The sequence below is a fragment of the Eubalaena glacialis genome, chromosome 11 (genome assembly GCF_028564815.1).
Source record: "Eubalaena glacialis isolate mEubGla1 chromosome 11, mEubGla1.1.hap2.+ XY, whole genome shotgun sequence".
Lineage (NCBI taxonomy): Eukaryota > Metazoa > Chordata > Mammalia > Artiodactyla > Balaenidae > Eubalaena > Eubalaena glacialis.
This window is the reverse complement of record NC_083726.1, coordinates 53,640,278-53,653,595: the sequence shown is the minus strand read 5'-3', so window position 1 is coordinate 53,653,595 and position 13,318 is coordinate 53,640,278. Positions and strand designations below refer to the sequence as shown.

Here is a 13,318-nt window from a genome sequence, read left to right as displayed (position 1 = left end):
TGAGCATGTGTTTGAGAGCTGCCACTACTGGCACCAGGCCAAGAGGTTCTCCCTAATGAGGTCAGACGAATTGGAAAAGGGAATCATTTTTTACCATGGAATTCAAAGTTATTTCATGCCATGTCAGAATACCACATGAAGTCATCTTCCATTACTGCCCCATGTGTGTTCCACACTTCAGGAAAAGCTGGCTTAGCTGAAATGAGTTAACACCTTCTTCTCAGAGCTTTCCCTAATTCCACCAATGATGGGGAACTCTCTCCCATAGCACTTTTTCCATACTTCTTACACCACACTAATCCTACTTCACTCCATTGCAGTTATGTGTGTACTTGTCCTGGCCCCTCGGCTTTGCAGCAACTTGAAAACACATTATCAGGTTAGATATTGTTTCCATCTCCCACTGTGCTCAATAATAACAACCTGTACTTAATTGAGCACTGACTCTGTGGCAGGGTCTGGCCTGGGTTCTCTTCATGGACTAGCTCATTCAGTGTCACTAGGAGGGCTGAGCTGGGAATTACTATCGCATTTATAGGATGTTAGGTTAAGTATCCTGTCCAAGCTAACACAACCAGTGATTCAGAGAAGCAGGGTGCAAAGTAACAGTAACAGAACATGTGTAGGTTGATGGAAATGTCTTAGAATTTCTGACTTGAAGTAAAAATATTTTTACCACTTATTCCACAAATCTTGATACCAGCCTTTATTCCAGTAATGCTACATGGAATCTTGGTTCTTGCCCACTCCTTCCCCCTTTATTTAAAAAAAATCTAAAATGCTCTCCTCTATGCAATCAATGAACCTCTCTTATTAACGCAAAAATTAAAACTTCCTGAAAAACAGTCTCTTTTCTAGTGGAGATACTGGAGGAGATGATTGTTAAGAATTCAGTCTTAGCCATCAAAAAGACCACAAATAACAAATGTTGGCAAGGATGTGGGAAAAAAGGGAACCTCTGTACACTGTTAGTGGGACTGTAAATTGGTACAGCCACTATGGAAAACAGTATAGAGGTTTCTCAAAAAACTAAAAATAGAAGTACCATATGACCCAGCCAATTCCACTCCTTGGTACTTATCTGAAAAAAATGAAAACACTAATTCGAAAAGAGACATGCACCCCAATGTTCATAGCAGCATTATTTACAATGGCCAACATATGTAAGCAACCTAAGTACCCATCAGCAGATGAATGGATAAAGAAGGTGTGGTATATATACACAACGGAATACTACTCAGCCATAAAAAAGAATGAAATTTTGCCATTTGCAACAACATGGATGGACTTGGAGGGCATTATGCTAATTGATATAAGTCGGATAGAAAAAGGCAAATACTGTATGATATCACATATATGTGGAATCTAAAAAATACAACAAACTAGTGAATATAACAAAAAAGAAACAGACTCACAGATATAAAAAACAAACTAGTGGTTACCAGTGAAGAGAGGGAAGGGGAGAGGGGCAAGCTGGAGGTAGGGCATTAAGAGGTACAAACTACTATATATAAAATAAATAGGGGGACTTCCCTGGTGGTGCAGTGGTTAAGAATCTGCCTGCCAATGCAGAGGACATGGGTTCAAGCACTGGTCTGGGAATATCCCACATGCCGCGGAGCAACTAAGCCCGTGCGCCACAACTACTGAGCCTGCGCTCTAGAGCCTGCGAGCCACAACTGCTGAGCCCAAGTGCCACAGCTACTGAAGCCTGCGCGCCTGGAGCCCGTGCTCCGCAACAAGAGAAGCCACCGCAATGAGAAGCCCATGCACCGCAACGAAGAGTAGCCCCCACTTGCCGCAACTAGAGAAAGCCCGCACGCAGCAACAAAGACCCAACGCAGCCAAAAATCAATCAATAAATAAATAAATTATAGAAAGTAAAATAAAATAAATAGGGACTTCCCTGGTGGTCCAGTGGGTAAGACTCCACGCTCCCAATGCAGGGGGCCCGGGCTCGATCCCTGGTCAGGGAACTAGATCCCGCACGCATGCCGCAACTAAGATTTCTCATGCCGCAACTAAGAGTCCGCATGCCATGACTAAGAAGTCTGCATGCTGCAACTAAAAGATCCCACGTGCCTCAAGTAAGACCCAGTGCAGTCAAAATAAATAAATAAATAAATATTAAAAATAAAAATAAATAAGCTACAAGGATATATTGTACAGCACAGGGAATATAGCCAATTTTTATAATAACTATAAATGGAGTATAGTCATTAAAAATTGTGAATCACTATGTTGTACACCTGAAACATATAATATTGTAAATCAGCTGTACTTGAGTTAAAAAAGTGAAAGAATTCAGTGATAACAGTCATGGAGGCAGAAGAACGTGATTATGAACATAGGGGCAGTGTCCGACAGGCTGATCAGTATCCTAGATGTGCCCCTGTTTCTCAGAGTAACTACCATGGGCAAGTTTCTTAGTCTTTCTGTGCCTCAATTTCCTCATCTGTAAAATGAGGATGATGATAGTACCTATCCCATTGTGCTGTTTTGATACTTTAGTTACTTCATGTGCTTAGCAAACAGTAAGTGTTTAATAAATGTTATCTAAATAACAGAGGAATAAGCTTTGAGATCTTGCTTCCCTATACATCCATTTCTAACTACTGCCACATTTCATTTAAAAAATAACCATAGGGGAAGGGGGAAGGGGAAGCTGGGACGAAGTGAGAGAGTGGCATGGACATACATATACTACCAAATGTAAAATAGATAGCTAGTGGGAAGCAGCCGCGTAGCACAGGGAGATCAGCTCCGTGCTTTGTGACCACCTAGAGGGGTGGGATAGGGAGGGTGGAAGGGAGGCGCAAGAGGGAGAAATGTAGTTTTCACAGAGAAATGAGCTTAGAAAAGCAAAAGCCCAGAAAAAATACAATATCAGCACAATTATTTTGAAATTGATTTTCCAGTTTTTTCCGTTAGGAGTCAGCAGTTTGCTAAGATCCATGTAGAAAGGAAATGTTTTTATCTTTCGGCACCTATGATAATAGGTTATAATATCAAACTATATTTTTTTCAAAAAGGCCAAAACAAATTTCATAAGAAAAAGCACACTAACCTCTTCATACTAAAAATCAATTAATATATAAATTGAGGTCTCATATACCTCATAAATTCAAGTTAGATTCAGTAGCCTATATTTCTACAGAGAAGTTATGGATAATCACAGTTTCTCTGAACATTCAGAGAATATTTGCTTTTACACAGATGACAAACTTTCTTTGACTAATTTAAATAAGAAAAAGTCTAGGCCAGAAGACTCCATTATTCAACTTAGGAATAAGAGGAAATTTTACATTAATGTTAACAGATATTCTGTATTTTCATGAGCTAGAAAACATAAATTCACCCAAATAATGTAGCAGGAGGATTACTGATTTAATGATAAGCTCTATTTTTCCTATTTTTTTTCATTTTTCCAGACGTTTAATATCAGTAGTACCTTACATTTGAATAATGCTTTACAGCTGGTACAGTTTTTCATACATTATCTCAGAAGTGCTGTGTATATGTTCGCAATGGTCAGATTACAGAACTCACAACTGTGACAAAATCTAATTTGAAAACCCAAAGAATACTTACTTCTTTTAAACTGAAGGTTCCTTGTAGGCACAGACTATTTCCTATGTATCTTGTGCATATATTTGCATCCTTCATGGTGCATTAAATTACTACACTTTAAATATGTTGCCTTCAGAAATTAACTTTACAAGAAAAATGCTTTTCCTGAGTCAAGATAGTGGCAGAACTCTCCTTGCCTTCAGGGATAAATTTCAAGCCACACAAAGTAAGAGCCTGTTTTTATTATACAATTAGCTTTAAAATCACTTTACAAAATATAGTACCAAAATTAAAACTGATACTTTTTTTTTTAGAATAAACATAAGAAAACACGTAGAAATTCTAAGCTATCTGTATAATCATCTTTTAAAAAAAGAAATCCCGGGACTGGGCTTCCCTGGTGGTGCAGTGGTTAAGAATCCGCCTGCCAATGCAGGGGACACAGGTTCGAGCCCTGGTCCGGGAAGATCCCACATGCCGCAGAGCAACTAAGCCTGTGCACCACAACTACTGAGCCTGCGCTCTAGAACCCGCGAGCCACAACTACTGAAGCCTGTGCACCTAGAGCCTGTGCTCCGCAACAAGAGAAGCCACTGCAATGAGAAGCTCGTGCATCGCAACAAAGAGTAGCCCCCGCTCACCACATCTAGAGAAAGCCTGCACGCGTCAACGAAGACCCAACGCAGCCAAAAATAAAATAAATTTAAAAAACAGAAAGAAAAAAAAAGAAATCCCAGGACTTCCCTGGTGGTCCAGTGGTTAAGACTCCACACTCCCAATGCAGGGGGCCCGGGTTCCATCCCTGGTTGGGGAACTAGAGCCTGCATGCTGCAACGAAGATCCCAAGTGCCGCAACTAAGACCCGGTGCAGCCAAATTAGTTAATTAATTTTAAAAAAGGAAATCCCAAACATTATGTTATTTAACCCCTACATACCTCAGAACATATCTCGAAATAACTGGAACATTTCCTTGCAAAATCATCATTATCACACCAACAAACCTATCAATAATTCTATGGTATTGTCTAATACCCAGTCCATATTCAAATGTTCTCTCTTGTCTTAAAAATGTCTTTTTATATTTGGTTCATTAAAACCAAGATCTAAATAAGATAATTGTTATATTTGCTTGCTATGTTTCTTAGGTCTTTTAAAAACTTTTACTACAGAAATTTTCAAACATACACAGAAATGGAGAAAGTCTTATAAGAAACCCTCACATACCCATCACTTAGCTTCAGTAATTTTCAACATTTTGCCAGTCTTGTTTTATCTATTCCCTTACACACACACACACACACACACACACACACACACACACCTTTTAAAATTTTGAGATAAAATATACATAACCTAAAATTTACCATTTTAACCATTTTCAGGTGTACAATTCAGCGGCATTAAGTGCATTCACAATGTTGTGCAGTCATCACTACTATCCATTTCCAGAACTTTTTCATCTTCCCAAACAGAAACTCTGCATCCATTAAACAATAAGTCTCCATTCCTCTCTCTCCATGGCTCCTGGTAACCTATATTCTGCTTTCTGTTTCTGTAAATTTGCCTATTCTAGGTGCCTCATATAAGTGGAACCATATAATATTTGTCCTTTTACTACTGGCTTATTTAACTTAGCATAATTTCTTCAAGGCTCATCCATGTTGTCACATGTATCAGAATTTCATTCCTTCTCAAGGCTGACACACCCACACTTTTAAGTCAGATTCCAGTTTAATTGTTTGAACAAAGATATGTCATAGGTGGTGCTATGTGTTTCATGTTACATCAAATAATGAGGCACAAAAATTTTAAGTGCCTCATTATAGCATCCCACTTAAGTGATTCTAAGACTGATCAGTGGGTTTAGTTATTTACATGATCCCTCCATTTTGAAATTCCACTTCACCTTTCTGTCTGATGGTTCCATCCACTGAGGATCTTTGCATGAATCTATTATTTCATCATAGGTTAAAAAATGGTAACTTTCTAATTCTGTTAAACCTTCCACATGCATTAGCTGGAATTCTGTAAAATGGAATTTGCTGTCATCAACTTGGGCTACTTGGTTACCCTGAACTAATTACAGTTTATGCAGGAAAGGCAGGATAAAAGCTTAATTCTTTCCATTTGTTTGCTGATTTGCAGAAAAATGAATTAGTGCCCTATTTACTTCTAATGGAGTTCAGTACATTTTTATTTCTTAACCGGGTGGCGGAGGGTAGGAGGGAGGACTTCCTCTCTATGATGCATCATTATACATTTGGAATTTTTATATATTCGTTATGTTTTAACCATGTCATTCATTATTTTTTCTGATTCTTGATTTGTTCCATCTTTGGCTATCAGGAGGCCCTTCATGTGGGCTCCTGTGTCCTTTAGTTTGGGCCTTGTTACTCTTTGCATTTTGCCATAAGCTGTTTCAGACTCATTTGTATATTTCCTACCCCAGACCTGGAATCAATCATTCTTCCAAGGAACTTTGGTTCCCTTTAATGGGGAATGAATTGTATCTTTTAAAATTAAACTTTCCCTTAGTTCACTTACATCACCCCCAATATACGTCACTATTGTAAACCTCTCAAAAGTCGCTCATGACTTACTTAGTATCAAAATTATTGGCACCATCAATTGACAGAGTGCTCTCTATGTACAAAGCACTGTTTTAAGTAAGAAAATACGAAAATTAATAAGACATACTCCTTGCCTTCCAGGGGCTCACAATCTATTGGAAGTAATAGTCACATCACAAGTAACTACTTCAATGTAAGGCTGACTATGATAAGAACATAATAGAACTATGAAGTCTGGATAAAATCCAAACTCCTTTGCCTTGCATATAAGGTCCCAGCCTCTATCTTATTTCATTCATTCATTCATTCATCCATTCATTGTATAAAGGCTTATTGGCAGCCTACTATGTGCCAGTGACCAAGGAACAGTCCCTGCCCTTAAGGAGCATATTGCATAATAGGGCAGCACATAAACAAGCAATCCATAATACAGAGTGGACAGTGCTACAGATATGTAAGCACAGGACGTTATGGAGGGGCCCTCTTAACTTAGTCTTGAGAAATGATTTTTAGACAAAGGGATAGTGAGCTAAGACTTGAGGAGTTGAAGTTTCTATGAAGGGGAAGAAGAGAAGAGAGTAGGGTTCTAGAATAGAGGCCATCATGTTAGGGCCCAGATTAACAGGGAGCTTTTTGAGAGCTATGAGTTCATTTGGATCAGGAGCTTAGGGCAGGAGTGTGGAGGACACAATAGAAAAATAAAGAGACATCAGGAAGATTTGTAAAAAGCTGTTATAGAGTGTAGACCTTCTAAGGGCAATGGGGAGCTATGGAAAGGCTTTAAGGGAGGAGTTACACGATCAGATTTGTGCTTCTGAAAGATTCCTCTGTTGTATTGAAGAATGGTCTAGAGAGGGGCAAGAGTGAAGGCAGAGGCCAGCCAGGAAAATACTGTCAGAGCCCAAAACAGATAATTGGATCTGAGCATGTGGCAGTAGAAAGAAGTGGGTGTTATCCAGATATATTCAATAAGTACAGTAAATCATGTGGTGATGACTGGATTAGGGGATGGGGATCTCGGGATCCAGGACTCTGGCTTAGGCTGTCTAGAGATAATGACAACATGCCCTGTTTAGGAAACACAGATGGAAGGTCAGGTCACAGAAGGAAGAGGCTGAGTTCTGTTTTGAATATGCTGACGTTATGGCTCCTGTGAAACATACAAGAAGTGATATCCAGTGGGTAATTGTCTTTGCAATTCAGGGCGAGAAGAGATGTAGATATAAATGTGATGGCCAGCATCACGTAGAGTTAGGAGAGGCAAAGACGGCGAACACCCCCCCGTGCAACTCTGTCCTGTCATCACTCCTTACCTATATGGCTTTTGACTTCCAGTAGCAGGACTGAGCTCACTAACATATAGGGGATCTTGTAAAAGAGTAGCTTTCTGAAAGAGGAAAAAAAGTGGGAATAGTTAGAATTTTTGTTTACTGAAAATCAATTCCCACTACTTTTAGTCAATGTCATATATCTATTCTTTAATCCCTTCTACAGTACATGATTTGTAACTCATTCCAGTATTTGATAATACTACAGGGAATTTTTTCCTTATATAGTTTTTTTTAAGTTTTAAACATAGCATTTGTTCATTATAAAATAGAATAATCTATCAAAATCAAACAGTACAGAAATGAAAAGTAAATGATAAAAGTTCCCTATCTCTCCCTACCCCTTCTGTCTCAGTATTCAAAACACTTTACTATTGTTGGTTTGGTTTATATTCTTTCAGGCATATAAAAACATGTTAATTATAACATATACATTTATAATATTTACATGTTAGATGATATATTTTTATAATATGTATTTAATACTAGCTACATCATATCACATATTAATCTGGATTTTTTTCACTTAATATATGGTGGACAGTTTTTCATGTCTATGTATATAGATTTACTTCAGTCTTTTTAATAAAGATTACCCAGTATTACATAGCCGAGATATACAATAATTTTGTTAACTATTCCCCCATTAATGGGGTTATTTTTTCCTTAAATCTTTAGTGCTGCCATTTCCCACTCATACTGGGTCTTGAAACAAATTGGCATGTAGTGTTCAGAAAGTTCTCTAAATAATTTTTTATTTATGTTGAGGCTTAACAGACAGGTCAGAAGGAATTTCTGAAATGTTGCTGATTTACAACTCCAAACAACTCCTGTCTTATTCCTTAATAACAGAGTCGGCTGGTGGGTGGGTGTGTAGGGGGGAATTACATACTTTTTCTTACTATTTTTGTCATTGCTCTATGTTTAAAAAAAAAAAGCTGCCTTTTTTTTTTCTCTCCAAATGTTTATGCCTGCCTTAAATCTAGAATTTTAATTTGAGGATATTCGTTATTTAGCTTTCTAGCAGTTATTCCACAACATATGAAGGGCAAAGAATTGCCATACTTTGTCTTTGTAGAATTTGAGATGCTAAACAATGCAGATGTAATTACTTTTGGTGAAAGTTACAGATAAAATGGGTTACTGACAAGGACAACTCTTTGGAAACCTTTAAAATCAGAATGAGTGCTAATTTCTAACTGGATGGTTTAGGTTAATTTTATCTGAAAGTATACGGAGAGTTAAGATGTCTAATTCCTTTTCCCAGGAACATTTATCCATACCTCAACATGAAAGAAATCTCAAGGCACAAGAGAGCAATTACCCAAGATAATTCTGACAGATTTAGGAGATTATTTTTGTCCATTTCCTAAAACTTATGAAGATAGCCAGGACTAACCAAAGGTGACCAACCTAATGAAAGACTTCAACAATGTCACAAAAAAGTCACAACTTTTAAAATGTTTATATTAAGTTAATATCTTATTCTCACTAGAATGAATGCTAACCTGATAGATTCATCATTTATATATGAAATATTTGCTTACTCATTTTTCATCCTTCAATGAAGGATGTAGTTAGTTCCCCGACCAGGGATAGAACCCACACCCCCTGCAGTGGAAGCGCGAAGTCTTAACTGCTGGACCACCAGGGAATTCCCAGAACATTGTTTTCAATGATAATATCTGACAACTCATAAAGATAACCCCCCTCCATCCACATTATTTCAGTGGTCATAGAAAAAAAAAAAATCAGACTGTCTGGGTTCAAATCCCAGCTCTATATTAGTTGTACAACCTTGAATATATCATTTAATTTCCCTGTGCCTCAATTTCCTCATCTATGAGATGAGACTAACAGTCCTACCTCGTAGGACTGTTGTACAGATTAAATGAGTTAATATACAGAAAGCATCAGAACAGTTCCTACCAATAATAACACTACATGTTATTTGTTATTGCTTATAGTATCAGAAGGGCTATGAGTTGGCCTATCTGACTTACCCCAACCATGCCTTTGCTGAAGAATTTAAAAGTAGTACTTAAAACTGGGAGTTAGTTAAACAGTTATTTTGAAATATTTAGGTAGATTTTTAGAAGTCAATTAAATTGTGGTTTTTCTATTAGAACATATGAAGCCTTCTTTTAATAGATCAGGATTTTCCCTCTATTTGTGATTCACTTACATTCTTAATTTGGAGAAAGCAGTTTAAAATTTTAGAGAGGAATTTTAAACATTTAACATTTAATTTAAACAATAACATTCTGAACTGTGCTATGAGAAAAAAATGAGAGTTGTCTTGCAATCTTTCACAATTTTTGGCCACTTATAAAACCCCCTCCTTCCTAGCTTCTTCTGAGTGAAAAGAGTCTTTCATACTTCTTAATATTATTATGTTGGAAGATCAATAATAAAAATTATGTATCACTGAAGATAAGTAAAAAGGGTCATACTATTCTTTTAATAAATTACTTATTTTAAAACTGATCCTGGTGTTATAAGAAGATCCCTAAATGGGAGTTCTGACTCTGCCCCTACACTTATTATATAATGTTGAGTAAGTCACTTAGAATTTTTGTGCTTCAGTCTCCTCATTTATAAAATAAGGGACATAGACCAGGTGATCTCTATCAAATTATCTGATCTTATGACAATGAGTCTGTCAACTACAAATTGGCACTTGCCACTGGCACTTGCCATCTGCCTCTACAAGGATTAAATCATGTGCTGCTGCAGCTGCTAACTTTTCAACACCCCCTGAAAGGAGTTCAGGGTGGAGAGCGGAAATGAGGCACGCTGTGGTCTGGGAAAAACTGGCAGAACCGGTCTTCAGATAGTTAGATATTTTCAGGAGCCAGTTTTATGAGCCCAGTTCTTGTATCTCCTCATATCTAGAAAAGCACTACTAAAATCCTTCATGACGTGTGTTCCTCGTGACTAGCAGTAACCTTCACAAGACTAGCAGAAACCTTCTGCAAAAAATATGTGCTTGATTGCATGTACTCCCCTTTCACCAAAATCACATAGATACTGACCTTCCCCCCTACCTGTTTGGAGCAGTTTCTCAGAGCTATCTGAGATGCTGTCTCCCGGGCTATAGTCATCATTTTGCCCAAATAAAACTTAACTCACAAATCTCATGTTGTGCATTTTTTTTCAAGTCAAAAACTCCCACTAACCTACTTTCAATAGCACAGCTAAGAAATACAGAAACATATTGATAATGTTGAACTTTATCTGAGCTCCCTGCTCTCTGAAAGCAGAATGGTTGAGAAATCACCCCAGCTAACTGCAAAAGACCACCCTGCTCACAAATATTCCAGGAAAAGACCTGTCTCCAGCCTTCCTCATTGATTCCCATGAGACTCACTGCTGACTCCCTTGTTTATTACCTGCCTCTATAAAACCTCAGGTCCATCTCCTTTTCTTGAAGACGTCTCATTAATGAGCATTTTCCCTATTGCAATAGCCTGATGAAATCATATCCTTAATGGTCCAGTGCATTATGTTTTGCACAATATTACTAAATTCCAAGGTTAAACTTCCAAAATGGGGAGGAAGAGCAGGGAAGCCTACCCTAAAAAACAATACTCAAGTCAAGGTTAACTTAGGAGCACACTTACTATAACATAATTGTTCCATGAACTTTTTAAGTGCAGAAATATTGATGAAGTTGTGGAAATAATGTACAAATGAAGTTCTGACTCCTTTTTCTCTAGGTTTGGGTTACTCTGTAAAGGGGAGGCCAGGGAGGAATTTCCTAAGTAAAACTCATTTCCGTTCCCATTGCACTTGAAAGGGATTTCACTTAGAGAGTCTTTGTGATCTGAAAGTCCCTGGGGTTCTTTTGTGTTTGTGGTGCAAAATGGCACACCGACAGCCTTGCTAGTGGCTGATGTGCGCTGACAGCTCCTCCCGGAGGGGGTAGGTAAGGGTCGACAGGCACTTTGGCCATGAAGGGACAGCTTCTTGAGGTCTGAAGGAGGGCCAAGAGTTGAGTCCTTGGATGGTGTGCTGCTCTCTTGGTGGTACCTGTCAGGTAGAATTTAGAGTTAAACATAATATTCAGAATTTAACAGTAAGGGACAAAGAGAACCCAATAGCCCCATTGCAGCAGTTTAAGACTCTGAAAGTAAAAGTCTTCACATAAAAGAAATGCTTGTAAGAGAAAGGAGTGATTTACTCTCACCTGCCGTTGAGCATTGACCTAGACGAGGTACGGCACAATTCTTCAGTATACACTCCTGCTTTCAGAAATAAAACTCTATGCTATGTCATTTAAAGAAGAATTTTTTATATCTAAAGCATTATGCCTGTCCTTCACAGAGCCCAACATTCCCAGTGAAAGGACTTTTCATTCTAGTTTTGAAACTTGATTGTTCTTCCATCGTGCATTTCTAATGGATCCTATAAAGAAAAAAGAACTATTCATATGGAGAGATGAAGAGAGATTTTTTTTAAATGGTGTTCTCTTTGATTCATATTTTGCTAACACTCTCTGATTTTTCCAATATCATCCCAGTAGCATCAGCACTTTTTTCAGAACCAATCCTGGGTCCCATCTTTTACCTTCTCTGTTCTCTCCAGCTCACCATGACTCATTTCTTTTCTCTGCAACACAAGGAAGCAAGTGGTGGAGGCTAAGAAGTTGCAGAGTATGAGATCTAAGTTCTAATCCAGGCTCTGCCACTCAGTGGTTATGTGACTTTGATTGACCTAAGCCTCAATTTCCTAATTTTAAAATAGGAACAATAATAGAACCAATCTCACTGAGTTTGTGTGAGGATTAAGTAAGAAAATACATGCAGTGTTTTTTAACACTGGAAACACTCAGTAGGTGCTAGGTATTAATATTATCCTATATTGCCTTGAGTTGCTGGTTTATCATTTTACATTAAGATATCTTATCTTCCTTATGAGGCTGGAACCTCCATGAAAGTGGAAAACCACTTTGTTTTTATTAGTTCTTAACTTTAAACAGGTATAAAATTCATTCATCATCTGTACAATGCTATGAACTGTGCTGAGTTCCAGCCCTCAGCTCCCTCTTCCACTGGCCTTACATACGTGTACACGCATGCGTGCACACACACACGCATACACAAGTGCTCACCTCAGTTCACTTATCCAAGTTCCATCCCCCTTAAACAGCCATCCTTGCCAAACCCTCAGGCTTAAGGATGGGCACACTGGCATTGTGGTCCCAGAGCATGATCAGGAAAGAGAGTGTACGAGCACCCCCTCCTTCCTGCACTCTTCTTGCCCTGGGGAGTGGCACATGACATGGCCAGATTTTAAACACACAACTAAACAAATTAATGTATATGACCCATAATCTCTGAATGCCACTTACTGATTATCTTACCTTGCCCTATTTCTTCATAGGATTCTAGTATTATGTAACAGTGATATCAGAGTATCTAAGAATATAAGATGCTCACATAGGATTTTCAGGTCAATGAATATGTGTAGCCCAGAAATGGATGATACGTACTCCAATCCTCTTGAAAGTGATAGCTTTTCTTTATTCTTGTAGATGATATTTTCTAAAATTTTCTTTATGGAAATTAAGAGAGTTAAGTAACCAGTGCACAGATTATGTTAGGTAATGTTATGAAATTATGTTAAAATGTTCATTTTAGGCACAACATATGTTTCATGTGAAAGGTCAGCAAAATGATTTCAGGTAGTTACAGAAAGGCACACTTGAAGTGACTGTTATTTACTCAGTTGTATGAGAAATTTATTATTTTAAAGAGCTAAAAGAGTTTCTAAAAAGGATTACCTTTTTGACAGCATAAATTAAAATGTCATGGACATTATAGCTTCACCAGTGAAGCAAGCCAACT

The 13,318-nt window shown here is 37.9% G+C and overlaps 1 protein-coding gene across 7 annotated transcripts in view; it reads left to right on the top strand.

Annotated features, from left to right (window-relative positions):
• XPOT (exportin for tRNA) overlaps window positions 1-13,318 on the top strand; it is a 154,642-nt gene that overhangs the window by 57,600 nt on the left and 83,724 nt on the right. The gene's annotated exons all lie outside the window — the stretch shown is intronic.